This window comes from Phyllostomus hastatus, unplaced genomic scaffold (assembly GCF_019186645.2).
Source record: "Phyllostomus hastatus isolate PE091 unplaced genomic scaffold, TTU_PhHast_1.1 phas_contig_17, whole genome shotgun sequence".
Lineage (NCBI taxonomy): Eukaryota > Metazoa > Chordata > Mammalia > Chiroptera > Phyllostomidae > Phyllostomus > Phyllostomus hastatus.
In genome coordinates, this window is record NW_025333664.1 from 15,644,381 (window position 1) to 15,661,282 (window position 16,902).

Sequence of the window (16,902 nt, forward strand, 5' to 3'; positions counted from 1 at the left end):
AGCGACAGGAAGCAGAAGCAGCCCTTTACTTACTGAGCTAAACACTCAGTCATTTCAACCGCCCACAGTCTCAGCAGGGGGCTCTTCTCCTTTTGCAGAGGACAGCTCAGAGAGGTGCAGTACCTTGTCCCAGGTCACACAGGAAGGGATGACTCAGCATAGAAACGCAGCCCACGCCCCGATTCTGGATGCGACTTGTGTGTTCTCTTTTCCTCTGCAGGACGTCCATCGGTGGGAATGGACAAAGTCTAGGGACGAGGGCTTAACTGTAATCAGGGGGCTGGGCAGGACACCCGTGAAGTCCACCCGGAAGCCGCATCAGGACCGTGAAGGCGATCGCTGGCTGGACCGGCTCTGTGTTCGGTGTGTCTCATCCTGGCTGGAAACCTGCAGCCCCGGACTCTGCAGCCTGAGGGCTGACAGCGAAGCCTGAGGATTAGCGGTGGGGTGGGGGGACACAAACAATCGCCTTTGGGACAGAATCCATCTGAAGTCAGAGCAAAGCAGAGCCCACAGACCAGGGGGAGGGGCAAGCCCAGGCCTCTCCGGATGAGGACCAGGTCAGGAGAAGCATGTGATGCCCGCCAGGAACTGCCCTCTAGGATTTCCCTAGGCCGGCCACCCCGGAACTAGTGACACTACAGACAAATGGTGGCCTCTCAGCCTCAGCAGGATCAGAAGCAGTGCCCCCCACCCCATGGGCACCACCTCACCTCTAGCACATGCAATCTTCGCCCCTTGGACAAGACAACAATCTCATTTAAATTGCACATGGGTTGCCTTGGAGGGGATGCCATGTTAACCCTGAAACAGAAATAAATTTTCTTCCATGTGTGTGTTATCTGTGATCTGTTAGTAATGGCTGCCTGGCAGAGGGACTATAAAAGGCCTAGGGGGCTGGGATCCACAAGACTGTGTGCCGAGATCCACTAGTGATGTGTGTGCAGGACGAAGTACTGGGGCCAGGCCTTTGCCTGCCCAGCATCCATCTGCACTTGTCCAGTCCGTCCTCAGAAGGACAGAAGGAGAGGGGTGTTTTGAAGAGGCAGAGCATCTCCAAGGCCAGCCACCTCCACCCAGGGGCTGAAGGCTCACTCCTGTGAGTTGAGTCCCTGTGCCAGAGGGCCACTAGCTTAACCAGCAGTCCCTTACTAAATCCCCTTGCTTCTTAAATTAGCCAGAATCCATGCTTTCCTGCCTGCAACTAAATAAGAACTTTACCTTACACACTTCTTCCTTCTACGGTTCCTAAGAATCTCCAGGTACCACCCAGGCTAAGCTAGGTAACCATCTTTTCTTCCTTCCCTCCCCCATCCAGACCTGCCCAGGTGAGGTCCTCACCTGTCTCAGCCATGAGGAGCCCAGGAAGGTGCTGTCCCCAACCACAGAGCCTCCTGCATCGGAGACGAAGGCAGCCCTTCCCTGGCATACAGAAGTACAGCTGTGTTCTCACTGAGGGACCTTTTATTTCCTTCCTGCCACACTAACTTGTCACCTGGTATGAATGTGATAGATCATTATTATCATTACTATTACTATTACTATTATTATTGGGCATCAGGGGAGGGGGACCCAGGTGTGACCACCGCCCTGGGGGCTCTCTCTCCACACTGAAGGTCTGAGCCTCACTTTCACGTTGTAGTCTCTCAGAGTGCTTTTAATGTTTCTCTTTAAAAATTTTTTTATTGATTGATTGTTTTTAGAGAGAAAGAGGGCCAGACAGAGAGAGGAAGAGAGAGACATCGATTTGTTGTTCCATTCACTTATGCATTCATTGGTTGCTTCTTGCATGTGCCCTGACCGGGGATCAAACCCACAATCTTGGTGTATCAGGACGATGCTCTAACCAACTGACCTACTGGCCAGGGCCTCCTGCAGTGCTTTCGATAACACAGATGCCCGGGCCCCACTCCCAGAGGGCCTGATGTAGGTGGTCAGTAGGCACCTGGCCGCTGCCCAGGCGGTGCTGATGTGAAGTCACAGCAGAGAGCCGCCGCTCCACACTGTCACCCTCACGCAGAGTGAGAGGCCGTGGCCCAGAGGGCTGGGGGCCACCAGGGCCCATTTCCTCTACCTGGAGGACACCCAGTCTCCCTTGCAACTGGGCGTGGCCAAGTAACTGAATTCTGGCCACTGGAATGTGAGTGGAAGTGACGTCCCCGCTGGCACCTGGCCCATTAAACCTCTCGTGCTCTACACTATCGTCTACCGGCCTGCCAGGCTCCCGAGAGACGGCAGAGCTGCTAGGCGGGAGGCACCCGGGTCCCTGCGTCACCACGTGGAAAGCCACCTGCCAATCACCCAGTTGGACTTCATGTGAAAATGAGACATCTATGGTGCTCTTCCCTGACTGAGGTCTGGAAGATTCTCTGTTATAGGATCTACAGCGGGAGATATTTGGTAATTCCTCAGATGTGTGAGGAACCTTCGCCGGCAGTCCCCCATCCCAACGCTCTGCTCCACGGGTGGGAATTCAGGGGTGGGGCACAAAGCCTGGTGTGGACACCTGCACCCCCCCTGACCAGAGCCTCTTTGGGACACTTTCTGAAGCGTCAGGCCCTCCTGCCCATGACCACCCTCAACCACAAGGGCGCCCCCTGGCTCCTTGGACACACGACGTGCTTTCCTGTCCCGGGGCCCTGGCGCTCACTGTTCTGTCTGCTAGGACATCTTGCTCACACTCTTTTGTGGTTGCCACATCGCCCCTCAGGTCTCAGCTCAAGTGTCACCTCCCCCGAGAGGCTCCCTCTCCCTCTAGGTCAGCACCCTGTTTGTTCTCTTCATGGCACGGGGGTCCATTGCTAATTCCACATCTGTTTTCTTCCTCATGGACTGCCTGTCCCAATGGAGTAGATGCTGCTCCAGGAGGAAGGGGGTCTTTCCTTTCTGTGACAAGTACAGTGCCTGGTACAAAGCAAGATGCTCAGTAATTATTGAGTAAATGAAGGATGAATGAATACCCCAAAGTCAGCCTAAGGATGCAGGCTTCACAACACCTGTTCCCAGTTCCAGTAATCCTGATGGAGTCTCAAGAGCTTACAGACCACAGCTAGCCCCCCACTGGAGAAGGCCAGGGTCAGCATCTGGGGCTCATTGTCACAGCCATCAGCAGGCCCAGGACCAGCGCAGTGGACATCGCTGGCCATGTGAAAGTGTCCCTGGGGCTGTGCTAACCATACAGACCCCGGCCCCACCTGGGCCCGGGCAGCGCAAACAGGCACTCCAGGCGGATCGCTGTGGTGCGGGGCTCTGGAAACCTTTCTTCAGCCCTGTCCTCAAACACAACTGTGAGCACCAACACATAACAGTGGAGCTGCTTCGGATGAAGTAGAAGAGTCTGCACAGCTGCCCTGGCGGACTTCAGAACTCTGGAGGCTGGGGGGCACAGGGCGACTCTGCACCGCGGACAGGCTCCTGTGCTCAGTGGACAAGGTGACTCTGCACCGTGGACAGGGCTCCTGGGCACCATGGTGCCGACAGCAACATCTGAGTCCCCCACAGGCTGACTTGGGTCTCTGGGAAGCAGATGGGTGGTGGAAGTACGGAGGAGAGGTCCCCTTCGGCCAGAGCGCTGCTGCATGAATGCTGCGTAGCAAACAGGCCCCGTAGCTCAGTGCTGGGGCCAGTGACTAGTGGCAGCACCCTCTTCTCTCGGCCAGCAGACAACGCACAGAACTGCTGAGCAGAATAATACAATGACCGCGGTCCCGAGCCCAGCCCAGCCCCACGTGGAGCACCAAAGGCCTCCTTCTGCTGTTCCCAGGTGGCCTACCCAGCTCCTTCCTCTCGGGGCCCCGATGCCTCCCACCAGGCTCCTGCCCCAGTGAGGATGCCTTCCTAGGCCCTCTTCCCCCATCATCCCTTACCACCCCTCCCACAGACCCTGTCCTTCAGGAACTAAAATCCTGCCCCAGGGGAGCAGCAGTGCCCAGTGGGCCGGCTCTGCTGAATGATGACCCAGGGCCCAGGTGAGAGCTATGAGGAAGCACGATTTTTCCAATTCCCTCTGCACTCAAGGGTGTCTCCAACAGGCCCGGGCTCTGAAGGGGCAGGTGGCCCCCACCCACATAATCTGACCCTGGTTCCCCAGCCCAGAGAACCAGCCCTGCGAGAAATTAGGGCTCCAGGACGGGGAGGGGAAGCAGAGAGCTAAGAAGCCACCTTCAGAATAAATCAAGCAGGAAAACTTCTTGATTTAGGTACAGTGGGGGGAGGGGAGGGGGGAGGAAGGGACCTGCTGGCTTCTCGGGTTCTTAATTTGAGGCTCCAAAAGGAAGAAATAATAACAACAATAACCACTCTGCTGCAGCCACAGCACTTCGCGCCCGTGGAGGCGTCCGAGAAAGTGCTGACAGGGACGGCTGACAAGCCGCGTGCATTGTAATTCACACCATAACAGCATCTCCGGGCTCATGGATTTCTCATTGAAAAATTATGTGATGTCTTTTTGGAAACCCAATACTGAGTTATTGATATCGCGCAGGCAGCAGGCTCGCCACTTCCCGCTTATTAGCTTTCTACTTTCTGAAGGACTTTTTTCCCCTCTAATTTTCAACTTGGTTTTCCCTTTTCAGTTTAAATTGGATGATTGTGCTTGAGTGAGTGTCAGTGAGTGTGCCTGGGAGGGGGTGTTCTGCATACCCGGGGGTGGGCACTCTCACAAGCATGTCAAGGTGTGTGCATGTGTGTGTGTGTGTTTCTGGGAGGGCACAAGTGAAGGGGTGTGCTTGTGTCTCTGTAAACTTAACCTTGGGAGCAGGGACTTCGAAATTTGCATATCTGTGGACGCATCCATGTGCAAATGTACAAATGCATTGCATGTGTACCTTCATGTCTGATACCTTTGCATATGGGTGTGTCTGCGTGTATAGCTACAGGCACGTGCACGGGCAGGTGTGTGCGTACATGTGTAAGTACGGGTGTGATATCCGTGCAGGTATCTGCGGGGCTATGTCCGTGGATCTTTATATCTGCGTGGCCATAGAAATGTGAGTGTGTCCGTATGTCTGTCCCCATATCCAAGTGGGTCTCTGAGTCTCATATGTGTGTTCTTACATGCACACCTATGTGTCTTTGGGTCTGCACAGGTGTGTCTGCGAGAGGCAGAACTGCCATGTTGCTGAGAGCAGGGGTTCTGGGGTCACACAGCTTGGGGACCAATGCTAGTTTTGCCTCTTGCCGTCCCTGTGACCCTGGGCAGCGCCATAACCTGTCTGGGGCTCCACACCCCACCTGCAGCGGGGGGTCATTGCGGCCTCGCTAACAGAGCCTCTGGGAAGACTAAGGGAGATGGCACCACAGGGCCCAGCGAGTGCTCAGGTCATGTGAGCCGTCACACGGTGACTGGGCGCCTGTGTCAGAGGTGGCAGCCCTTCCCCGAGAAATGGGAACTTCTGTTACCTGCTCTGACCTGCTTGAGCTCCAGGATGTGATATGAATCCATTTCCTGCCTGGCACCTTCATGCGGGGCCTTTGGAAAGACGCCTCCGGAAATGACAGCCTTGGCCCACTTCGCACATGTGGACCTGCCCGGTGGACATGTGGCTGGCCCCACGGATCAGGGACAAAGCTGAGCCAGGCAGCTTGCGGCTGCCCTGGAGCGTCAGCCTAGAAGGGCGTGGTGGGCGAAGGGTCTGGAATGAACTCTGCAGGGGACATACGTGCTCCGAGGTCTCACGAAGAAGCCTTCCACCCAGTACAAGGAAGAAGTACCTTTGCAGAAGCCCTGGCCTTCCGGCTGGGCCTCGGGATGAAAACAATTTCTGCAGAAATTCTGGGAGCCTGGGAAGAGGGAGGGGGGCTTGTGTGTCCCCCCTCGTAGCCCTCTCTGCTCCTGGGAGGTGGGCAGGCTCTGGGTGCTCAAGGGTGAGCGGCCAGAACACTAACTGGGGTGGGGGGTGGGGGGATTGGTGAGGAGATGCCTGTGTTTAAGGATTTACGTGGCCCAGAGAGGACAAAGGACCACCTGCCTCACTGATGGTGGGCTTCTCATCTGTGTAGTGAGCCAGTCCACGTAAGTCCAGACAACCAAAGAGATGTGGCACTCCGCTGCTTGCACCAAGGCACAAAGTCTTCCAGTCGGGTGTGTATCTTATACCAACAGCACACCCAATCCCACCGCAAGTGCTCAGCAGCCACATGCAGCCTGCAGCTACCAATCGGACCGTGTGATTCCAGACTTCCGAAAGCAGTGGCTTATGCACGATGCCACTCCTCCAGGTGGCCAAAGACGGCCACGTTCCAACATCGGGGGTTGGTTCACAGAGGGCCAGTCACCTGAAGAACCACCCCGGCCCCCAGGGAAGCAAGATGCCTGCAGCAGCCTGTCGAGACCCAAGCTTAGGGCTCAGCGCCAAGACCACCAGGCAGGTGCCGCCTGCTGGGCAGTGGGGGGCTGAGAGCGGTGAGGCTGAAGAGAACTGACAACCTGGACCAGACGGCAGCAGGGTCGAGATGGCACTCAGAGCAGATTGGTGGGGCTGGAGGAAGGAGGGAGGAGGCAGGGCTGGGGGAAGGGAGCAGGCAAAGCAGGGTGTGAAGAACCTACTGTGGGCCAGGCTCTGTCTAAAGTAACTTCTAATGGGTTTCCTCATCCAGTTCTCCCAGCACCCCCATGAATCCGCCACTTGCCCTTGAAGGGATGATGGGGGAGGGTTGGAGGGTCTCACCGTGACTGCAGAGCGCCAGTGTCAGGGAGGGGAGGGCAGCACCCTGCCAGGCGAGGAAATGAAACAGGCTGTCCTCCGCAAGTTGCCGACAGTGCGCCCCCCAGGGAAACACTTCGGGAAGGTTAGCCTCACTTTCCAGGTGAGGAAGCTGAAGCTTGATGAGGTCAGGTGAGTTCTAGGCACGTGGTAGACAGTCAAAAAATAATTGTGGAGGTAATGGGGAAAAAACTTTTGAACAAAGGGGGAAGAAATAGAAATCTATATAATTTTATTAACCAGTGTTGCCCCAATAAATTCAACATAAACAAATAAGAATATTGTGGAAAGAATGAATAAAATGGCATGGACACTTACTTTGACCCCCTCCCCCCCCGTAAACTCTGTACCCCATCCCTGGTCACCTCCCCAGGGGCTCCAGTGTCCAGAAGACACCTGGGCCTGGGTGACTCCTGGCCTCTACACTGACAACCCTCATCTCTACTCCACCCCACGCTCACAGCTGAACCTCAAACCCTCCTTTCCTCCTCCAGCTACGAGTAGAGGGAGCAGAGGAAAGAAGTTCTCAACCTGGAATCAAGACATCTGGTTTAGAATCCCAGCTCCTTAGCCAGGCAGCCTTGGGGAAAGCCACCCTCTCTTTCACGCATGCTTTCATTCACTCATTCACTCATCCACTCGTTCATTCACTGCACATACAAATGCTTGGGAGTGAGATGGTCGAAGCGAGGCCCCTGCCTGTCAATTACCAGCTGCATGAACTCGAGAAAGCTCCCTAACCTCTCCAAGCCTCTCCTGTACAACAGGGTAGCAACAGGACGTGGCTCCTGTCTGCACTGGAACGGGCTGGGGGCTGTAAAGTGAGATGCTCCACGCAATGCGTTCAGCCCAGAGTTCATCAGTCTGCTGGGCACACGTTATCTGGGGCGTGTCTACGGTGTACGGTGGGCTGGGAGGCAGCAACGAACCCCACCTCAGGGAGCTGTCGTTCTAGTGGGTGGTGAGACAACCGAATAACCACCCCATTGCCAGACACAGGAGAAGAACAAGCCAGTGCCCTGCTCCCTCCCTCCCTGCTTCCTCTCTCCCTTCCCCGACACCCTGCGCTTTGTGGGAGGGGCTTCCATCTCCTCAACTCCAAAGGGGACCAATGGCGACTGGAAGGCAGGCTCGTTGACACCAACAGGAGAGATCTTGGAGTCCGGAGGTGGACAGGGTGCCCCGAACTGGCAAGTGTGGTCAACCCTTCGGGACGGATGCCCAGACCACGCTCTGCCCACTCAGAACCCAGAGGGACAGGCCTGGACACAGCTCCAGGGCCATTTTCTGCTCCCCACACCAGGGTCTGAGCATCAGAGCTCACTTAGCAAGTGGGGGCAGCCAACAGCCCCAAAGTTCCAGAATCAATGGCTGCTCCTATACAATGATAGCTCAGCACCAGCACCAATAGGGGATAAGAAAAATGCCCTTTTTATTGGATTCCTATACATACCTCAGATGGGAACCCACAACACACAGAGACTGGTTTTTCTTTTTCTTTCTTTTTCTTTCTTTTTTTTTTTTTGTCTTACAGAGAAAGGCCTCAAGCATTCCGTCCCAACCCTTTCCATGGAAAAGGTATTCCATGCCGTGTGCTCCAGTAAATCTGCGTGACTGAGTTAAAATGTGTTCCCTTTTTCTTATTAGATGAATTGCATCATTAAATTACATTATAAAAGCTAAAAATGCACCATTAATTTTCAAAAACAATAGTAAATACATCTCATTTCTAATACATGATTCTGCATTTAATTTTCGCCCGGGGCTTTGCCTGTTTTTCCCCAGCCTCACTGTCCCCCTTTACGCAGACTATATAAATGGAGCTAAATTGCCAAAGAAATTTTTGCCAAATGTCCGTAATGTGAAAATAAATGAATTTCTAATTGGCTGTTGCAAAAAGAAAAATTGCTTTTTGATCTCAGCTCAACCAAGCAAAAATCTACCTAGCTTGAGGAATAAGAAGCAGACACATTGCAGGCAATGAACAGAGAGACAAAGGGCCGGCAAAGTGACTCTCGGAATGAAATTTCTTCTCTCTCCTCCCCGCCTTTCTCCAGCCCTCCAGGAGGTCTGGCCTGGAACAAACCCAGCTACGCGGCGGCCAGGCAGGGACCCAGCCCTCTGCCCTCACAGGGACCCTGGGGCCTGCTGACGCATCCCCCAACAGGCCCGAGCTCACATGCCCTTTGTACTTCCTCTGGCCCAGCAACCCTGAGCAAGTGACTGGACCTCTCTGAACCTCCGACCCTTCATTTGTAAAATAACAATCATTTTACATTTTGTGGGATTAGCAGGAGGCACTATGGGTTGCATTATGTTCCCCCCAAAATTTGCATGTTGACGTCCTAGCCTGCACTGTCTCAGAATGGGGCCTTTTCTGGAGAGAGGGTCTTCACAGAGGCCATCAAGTTAAAATGAGGCCATCAGGGTGGGCCCTAATCCAGTGCGACTGGTGCCCTTCTAAGAGGGGGACATCTGGACACGGAGACCACACAGAGGGAAGACCAGGGGAAGACACCGGGAGAAGACAGCCATCTGCATACCAGGTGGAGAGCCCTCCTTCACAGCCCTCAGGAGGAGCCGACCCCGCCACCACCTGGATTTGAGATTCCAGAAATTTCTGTCCCATAAGCCACACTCGGTCTTTGGGACTTGGTTGCCGCAGCCGCAGCAGACAGGAGGCTTGAGAAATCAATAATCATTGCACACATAGACCCGCGAGGGTGACATCGGGCCATTCCTGCCATCATCCCAGGCTTCTCCCAGGATGAGGCCTCCCCAAAACATGGAGGGATTTGGGGTTCAGTTTCAAGGTTGGAACTGAACACTTGGCTTTGCCTTTGTCCCCCCCATCAACCGTCCTTGGGAGCTAGAATACCCCTGGGGCTATAAAGTCGTCCCTCTCAGGACCTGCTGTGGGCCCACCCCCACGCACCACAGTGGACCACAGCATTCCCACCCCTGGGTCAAGTTGTCCTGGGAACAAGCCTGACATTCTGACCCCTTCGAGTCAAGGTTTCAGACGCCATGCCCACCCCGTCTCCTACACCCACCCTCCTGCGTCACACCACAGAGGGGTGACGTGGTTAGAAATGGGCTGCTGTGTGTTTCCTCTTTTCTCTTCCTCTCTCTTTTTCCTTTGCCCCCTGCATTTTGAACCTACACCCAGAGCTTTGTGTATGCTGCTGCTCCCAGAGTTTGTTGTCTTCCCGACTTTGATAACAAGCTCCGAGCCATCGGAGAGGTGACCCAGAGCAGGAAGGTTGGACAAGAGACCCTGGACTGGGAGCGAGGAGGGACCGTCCTCCCAGGCTGCAAGGAGACAGGCGTGGAGACTGCTCGCAGCTCATGACCTCCAGAGGTGACCCAGGGGGCGGCCATGCTATGCGCTGAACAAGACCCCAGGCCCTGTGACACCCAGTGTGGACACAGATGGGAGCTCCAGGTGGGAGAAGGTCATGGGGTTCCAAGGATGTCTGAACTCAGAAAAGGAGGACCGCAGCTGCGGCGGCCACACAGAGAGCAGATCCCCGTTGCCAGATGCCCCCAAGTCCCCTGGGCACTGGTAGGACCCAGGAAGGGCGGGCCCTCGGGAGAAACTGAAAGTGAATTTCCTGCCAGTCGTGGGAGTGGGGGGTATCAGAGTCAGATTTAAGTAATTTAAAGAAAAGATCTAAATGGATCTTTTCTCCAGATCCGAGTTTCTGCTGTAAGCTTCAAAACAATACACCCACCTGGGGCCGCACCCTAACTCCTCACTGTTCCCTGAACGTGTAGCTGGCTCTTCCCTCCCACTTTGCGCGGAGGTTTCTCTCTGCCTGGAATGATGTCCTTGCTCCTGGCTCCACCTGGCAAACTCCTAGGTACCCATGAAGCCCCATCTCCAATGTCCTCTCTTCTGTGCATGTTTCTCTGGCTGCCCTAGGCTGTGTCAGCCAGTCTCCAGACTTCCCACGGAGCGTCTAGAAGGGAGGGCTGGGTTCAGCGTACCCAGTTATTCTGCTTTCCAGGCAGGGTTTGAGGATCAGCACTGCTCCCCACATCTACTTCCTCACCCACCCCTTCTCAGCCTTTCCGGGCATAGTCATCAAATGCCATTTGATGGCATTTACACTTTAGGGGGGAAAAAAAAACAGGCAACCTGGACACCGCATTGTCCCATTTATCAGAGGAGGACGCCGAGGTCCGGAGTGGAGAGAGGACTGGGCCGAGATCGCGCGCCCGGGAAGTGGTGAGCCAGGGATTCAAACCCAGGCGGTCTGGCTGCAGCGCCCGAGCTCACAGTCACCGCCCTCCCACGGCCTCTCGGGAAAGTGCCACGATGGAATTCACGTTTGGACAGGTGGTTCCAACTTCTCTCCCATGAAGGTCCAGCGAGGAGCCCTCTGAGACCTTACCTGGCCCAGGCCAGGGCGGTGGTGGCAGAGAGGAGAGCTGGGGACGGGCAGGACTTAAATGGGAAGAGGCGATCAGGACAGCTCTTGCTCCCAACCGGAAGCCCAGGGTCCAAAGCTCCCTCCCAGGAAGCCCCCACCGGGGAGGCCCTCAGATCGCAGAGTTGGGGTGGGTCTCTTGGGAACAGCGATGCAGGCAGCGACTGGAGCCGGGGGCTCAGAGTTCCCACCCAGAGAGCTGACCGGGGCTGGGTGGGGGTCCCAGAGAGCAGCTCTCCAGCCGGACAAGGTCTGTAAGCAGACAGCCGGGCACCGAGGCTTGGGGAAAAAATGGTCGGCGGCAGCGCCAGGCGGGAGGTCAGTGCATCCCTGTGCGGTCAGTGAAGGTGGACATTCAACATCCCTGAATGTCCGCAGACCTCTCCTGGCCCAGAAGGGGTGGAAGTGGGACCTGGAACGGCTGAGCTCCCCACTCCACACAAGAAGCCCCAGAAATAACGATGACCCCCTCCAACCCTGCTTGGGGGGTGCCGAGGAGAGAGCAAGTGGGGTTTGCACATCCACCTTCCATCTTCGAGAACTTTGTATTCCTCCAGAGAGGCCTCTTTGCAGGGCTGGGAGACAGGGCGGCCCTGCGTCCCCACCCCCACCCCCAGAGCCCAGGCTCCCGTGCTGTCTCCTGCAGTCGTGGGGCTCCGCCATCCTGAGTTGCTGTCACCTGCAGCCAGTGAGCTCTGTCCAGTACGCCACACTTGAGTTTCATATGTGCCTTGCCCTCACAACAACTGCCCACCACGCATGCCGATTTGAGGGGCGCTGTTTGTTATCTGCAGTGCAAGAACCTCGGGTCAGTTCCCCAACCGTCCCCATCCTCAAACCCCTTCCCAGAAGCTCCAGCCCTCGGACCTGAGACTGGCCCACCGCTGGCGTTCGGACCCCAGAACAAGTCCGAATGCTGAGCCACAAGCCAGGCAGCTGGCAAAACCGACCTCTTTTCCCTTTAGTGCGCATATTAATTACCCCGAAACAGGTGCAAAACCAACCCCGTTTATTATTAGTATTATTATTTCTGGGAGCTTGTAATGGCAGTAGCTGTGAATAAGTCCTGTTAACCCAGGAGAGGATTGATGCACCCAAATTTACGCCGGTCTTTTAATCATAGCACCTTTGCCCGGACAGGCTTCCGCAGAACAATCCGCCCCACGATTTGTCAGTGGGAAAACGGCCTCATATAAACGTTGGGAGAAAATAAATGCTAATCCAAAGCCCAGTCTTTCATTCTCCTAATTGCCCAGGGAATTTAAAGGAGACAAACTTATTTACTCACAGAAGGAAGTGAGCTGTAATAAAGCAGCACCACTGTGGGCTGACAGCAGCAGGAGAGGGGAAGGTTGGGGATTTGTGGGGGTGGGGAGTAGGTGGGTGAGGCCACTGGGCACTGAGACAGCCAGATGGCTCAAAGACCCCCTGAGTTTTAAAGGGGTAAATTCTTAGAGCCCAGTCAGTTTAAAGCAGGTAAGTGGTTGAGCTGATACATCAGTCCTTCCCTCACCCCGCCCTGCACCACCCTCAGCCCCCAACCTGGCCACAGAAAGGGTCCCTGGGAAAAGATCAGACTAAGCCCCCAAGACGTCCTGGGGAAAAGAGGAGGGAGACTCAGAAGCCAGCAAGGAGAGCAGGCAGGCAGCGGGACCCGCAGGGGTGGAGGCAAGGCCCAGAAAGCCAGCATCCCTGCAGGGAGGCTGAGGTCCAGCCCCACATTCCAGGGTTGGGCATGCAGGGACCTCTTGCCCTGGGCAGCGGAGGGTGGGGTCAGCAGGTGCTTATGCACAGGCACCGGGGTGAAGGAGAGACCCAGTGTAGTTTGCTGGGGGAGACGGGGCTCACACCTCCACTTCACTCTCCCCGGGAGACACAGCAGCCTGCCCAGGCTGTCTCCCTCTGACCTCCGTCCTCTGACCTCTGTCCTCTGCCCTCTGCAGGGGCCCCGCAGCCCTGTTCCAGCTGAGGAAGCTCTCCCTGCCCCATGGCTTCCTAGCCAGGGCTGCCGAGAGGTGCTCCTCCCACAGAAAATGTGGACCACACAAAGGTTACATGTGGATGATGCTGTGTCGGTGTGCACAGCCCTGAAAAAGAGAAGAGACACAGAGAGTAAAAAGATACAGTTCCCTCTCATGCCACTCCCCACCCCTGTCACCCCTCCCCTCCCCCGAGCATTAACCCTTTGTTTTCAGTTTGCTGTGTTTCCTACCAGACCTTTGTCTTTCTCTTTGGTTCTGATGACCCTACACTCATGGGCACACACGCACACACACACACATCTGTGTAGCCAAAGGAACAAATGTATGGTGTTGTTTTGTGTGCTCATATTTTAACACAAATGAACTCTTAGTTCAAGTACCCACTCAGCAAACTTGCTTTTATAACCCAACAATGTCTAGGAGACACTTCCGTTCTGACAGAAGTAGACCCAGCCCGTGGGTCACCGCTGTGAGACCTTCCACCGTGCGGGTGCGCCACTGTCGACCTGACCAACCCCTGGTGACAGCCTGTGCATCACTCCCAGGATTCCACTTCACTCAGGAACTTGCCAGCATCGTGCCCACCACATCCTGTTGGCTCAAACAGGTCGTGGGATCAGCTCCGAGTCCTGCCCCCGGCCCCATGTGGGAAAATGGACTCTATTTCTTCCTGGGAGGGACTGCAAATGCTGGGTCCGAGATCCTCAGTTTATCACAGTCCACTCTCCGCCACAATCACTTCATTTCTCCCACACTCAACACGTGCTCATTTTCTCTCCCCCACCCCCCTAAAAATATCACCCCTTTGTGGCTTCATACTTAGGCTTAACGCCCAGGACCTGATATTTTTGTCTGCTCAGGTGGCCCTAACAAAATGCCAGACTGGCTGGCTTAAACAACAGAAATGTATTCTCTCACAGTTCCGGCGGCGGAAGCCCACGCTCAGGGAGCCGGCAGAGTAGGGTCAGGGTGTGGCCTCTCTTCCTGGCTCACGGACAGCCACCTTCCCGCTGTGTCTTCACCTGGCCTTTCCTTGGTGCGTCTACTGGGGGCATGTCAGCAAGAGAGGGAGACTCTGCTCTCTTGCTGTTTGTACAAGGCCACCAGTCCTATCAGACGAGGACTGCCGTGTTTCTCACAGTTCTGAAGTTTGACGGATTCCCCTGTTGGTGGTTCTGTCTGGGGTGACAGAATCATAACAACCCTGATTGTTTAGGGCTCTCAGCTTCATCCTCAGTCTACCGGTGTGACCTGGGCACATGAGTTCTGCCCTTGGGACTCAATGCAGCACAGCAAGAAGAAAAGGGAGAGGCAGAAGTGCTCTGAGATTCCTCTTTAATGCAGTAGGGACCACTGGAGCGAGTGGGATCTGACACCGGCAGATTCATTCACAGAGGGTTCCATCAACAGAGGTATAACACAAGGAGGGGACAGTCTAGCTCTACACTGCCCTTGAGTCTACTAAGGACTTGGCCTTATGGTGAGAGAAGAGAAAATGTCATCCGGAGAGGGACCAATCGCATAGATGGGTTGGGAACAGTTCAACAGGAGAAGGGAAGCCACGGAGACAAGGTCCCACTGCTCTGTATCTTGGCTGCCTTTGCTTTGGAACTAGCGGGGCAGCTCTCCTGCAAGAAGCTGTAACGTACACAAGCAGGTTCTATGCTTTGTACCTTCACCTTTTCACTCAACCCTTCTGACCAGCTGCATTCGTCCCGGTTCTCCGGAGAAACCGAGCCAACAGGACACGTCTGGATGTGGAGATTCATTGCAAGGAATTGGCCCACACGAGTATGGATGCTGAGAAGCCCCGCTCCCTGCAAGCTGGAGCCAGCGGTGAGGTTCAATCTGCATCTGAAGGCCTGAGAACCAGGGAAGGCGATGGTGTAAATCCAGTCCGAGGGCAAGAGAAAAGGAGGAAAGATGTCTCGGCTTGGACAGGGAGGCGAGAAGAAAGGGTGAATGCCTCCTCCCTCCACTTTTGCTCTATTCAGACACTCGCCTGATTGGAGGGGGCCCACCTCCACTGGGGAGGACCATCTCCTTTACTCAGCCTGCCGATTCGAATGCTCATCTCATCCGGAAATATCCTCACAGACACGCCCAGAAGGAGGGCTTAATCTGGGCACCCTGTGGTCGGTCCAGTTGACGTAAAATCAGCCACGACACAGCGGAGGAGGTGAGAACTCTGTCATCCTCATCTTAAGGGTGAAAAGGCTGAGGTTCCATGTCTTCCTGGTTTGGGTCCCCACGGGAGGAGACCCGGAAATGAGGGTTCAAGTGCAAGTTGATGGATGTGGAAGGCGACCCCTGATGGGTGAGGGAGGAGGTGAGGAAAGGAAGGAAAGGGAACCGGTAAAGAAAGACAATGCTATCGAGCAGGTTGCAATGGAGGGGCGGTGGGGTCTCCACACACCTCAGAGACACCCCGCACCCCAAGGTGGGCAGCCAGGGGATGTGTCCACCTCCTGTCTGCCATCCGTTGAGGGCTGCTTCTAGAATGTAAGTCTCCAGTACTTGCGACTTCCTTTGCATCCTCACACCCCAGTGCCAGAAAAAGCTCTGCCAGACTCTGAGGCGCTCCATCTTGACCGTGCTGTTGGGAGTGGAAGTTTCCAGACTGGGGTGCAGGAAGGAATAGGAGCCACCCGTGCCAGGAAGGACCCTCGGGGGAGCTGGGTTCTGAGGACTGAGGTCGCAGCTGCTCCCTCAGAGCTGGCCGGGGAGCAGAGGAGACCAGCAGCCAGGAGGGATCCGAGGAGGTAAGGGCAAGCTCAAGAGCTTCCCCCTGCCTGTCCCAGCTGGCACCTCGCCCCCCATCTCCCCAGTCCCACCAGACTCCCAGCTCCTGGTTGTTCTCTTCACCCTCCCAGCCCATCAGCCACCCTCCCTTCTCCTCCTCCCCAGAGTCACTCACTTCCCCAAGACAAATGGCAGCTCCTTCCTGCCCATCCATCACTGCTCCGGGGCCCATCCATTAGCGGTCGCTCCCGCGTCCCGCCCCCAGCCCCACCGTCCTTGCTCAGGGACGGGGTCCATTGATCAGAGGCCCATCTGCCGCTTGTCACATCCTGGCAGCCATGACAGCCGGAGACAGAGCTGTTGCTGGGCAGGCCAGCCTGAGGCCAAGGGAGCGACAAAACTGCCCCCCACCACCCCCAGGAGGGGGCTAAGGCCAGGGCCCGACTGGGAGGGGAAAGAGTGAGGGTGAGCCCGCCTCAGCCAGAGACTGCTGTGTGGGGTCGTCCAGGGCAAAGCTGGGAGTCAGCTCCACGGGACAGGCTTGCAAAGGCTCCTACGCCCTCTGCTCCTGCCCAACCGTGCAAGGCTGGGAGGAACCTGATCAAAATGTTGAGGGCCCCTCCCCTCTCCAACCCAGCTCTCCCCAGACTTCTCCATCTGCCTCAAATGGCCAGGCCAGACCTGAACTTGGCCGGTTCCTCCAAACTGACCCTGCTCTGGGTTCTCACCAGTAGCCCCCAGCCTGGATGTAATCACTGGCCGGCCCTCTGGCCAGCCTCCTCCCCTGCCAGGTGACTGAAGAAGTGACCCGTAGGACCACTGGCCCCTGGCTTCTGCCTGTTTCTGGACCAGGGGAGGCCCTGGAGCCCTGGAGGAGGGAGGAGGGAGAGGCTGGGGCATTTACCCCTGGCTCCTGCTCACAGCCTCTGCATGGCTGTGACCCCATATGTCTGGGTCACTCTGCCGCTCAAACACCTCCTGACTCCCCAGGACCAAAGCGCAAAAGTGTCACTTTTGTCCCCCGCAGGAAGACTGTCTCCG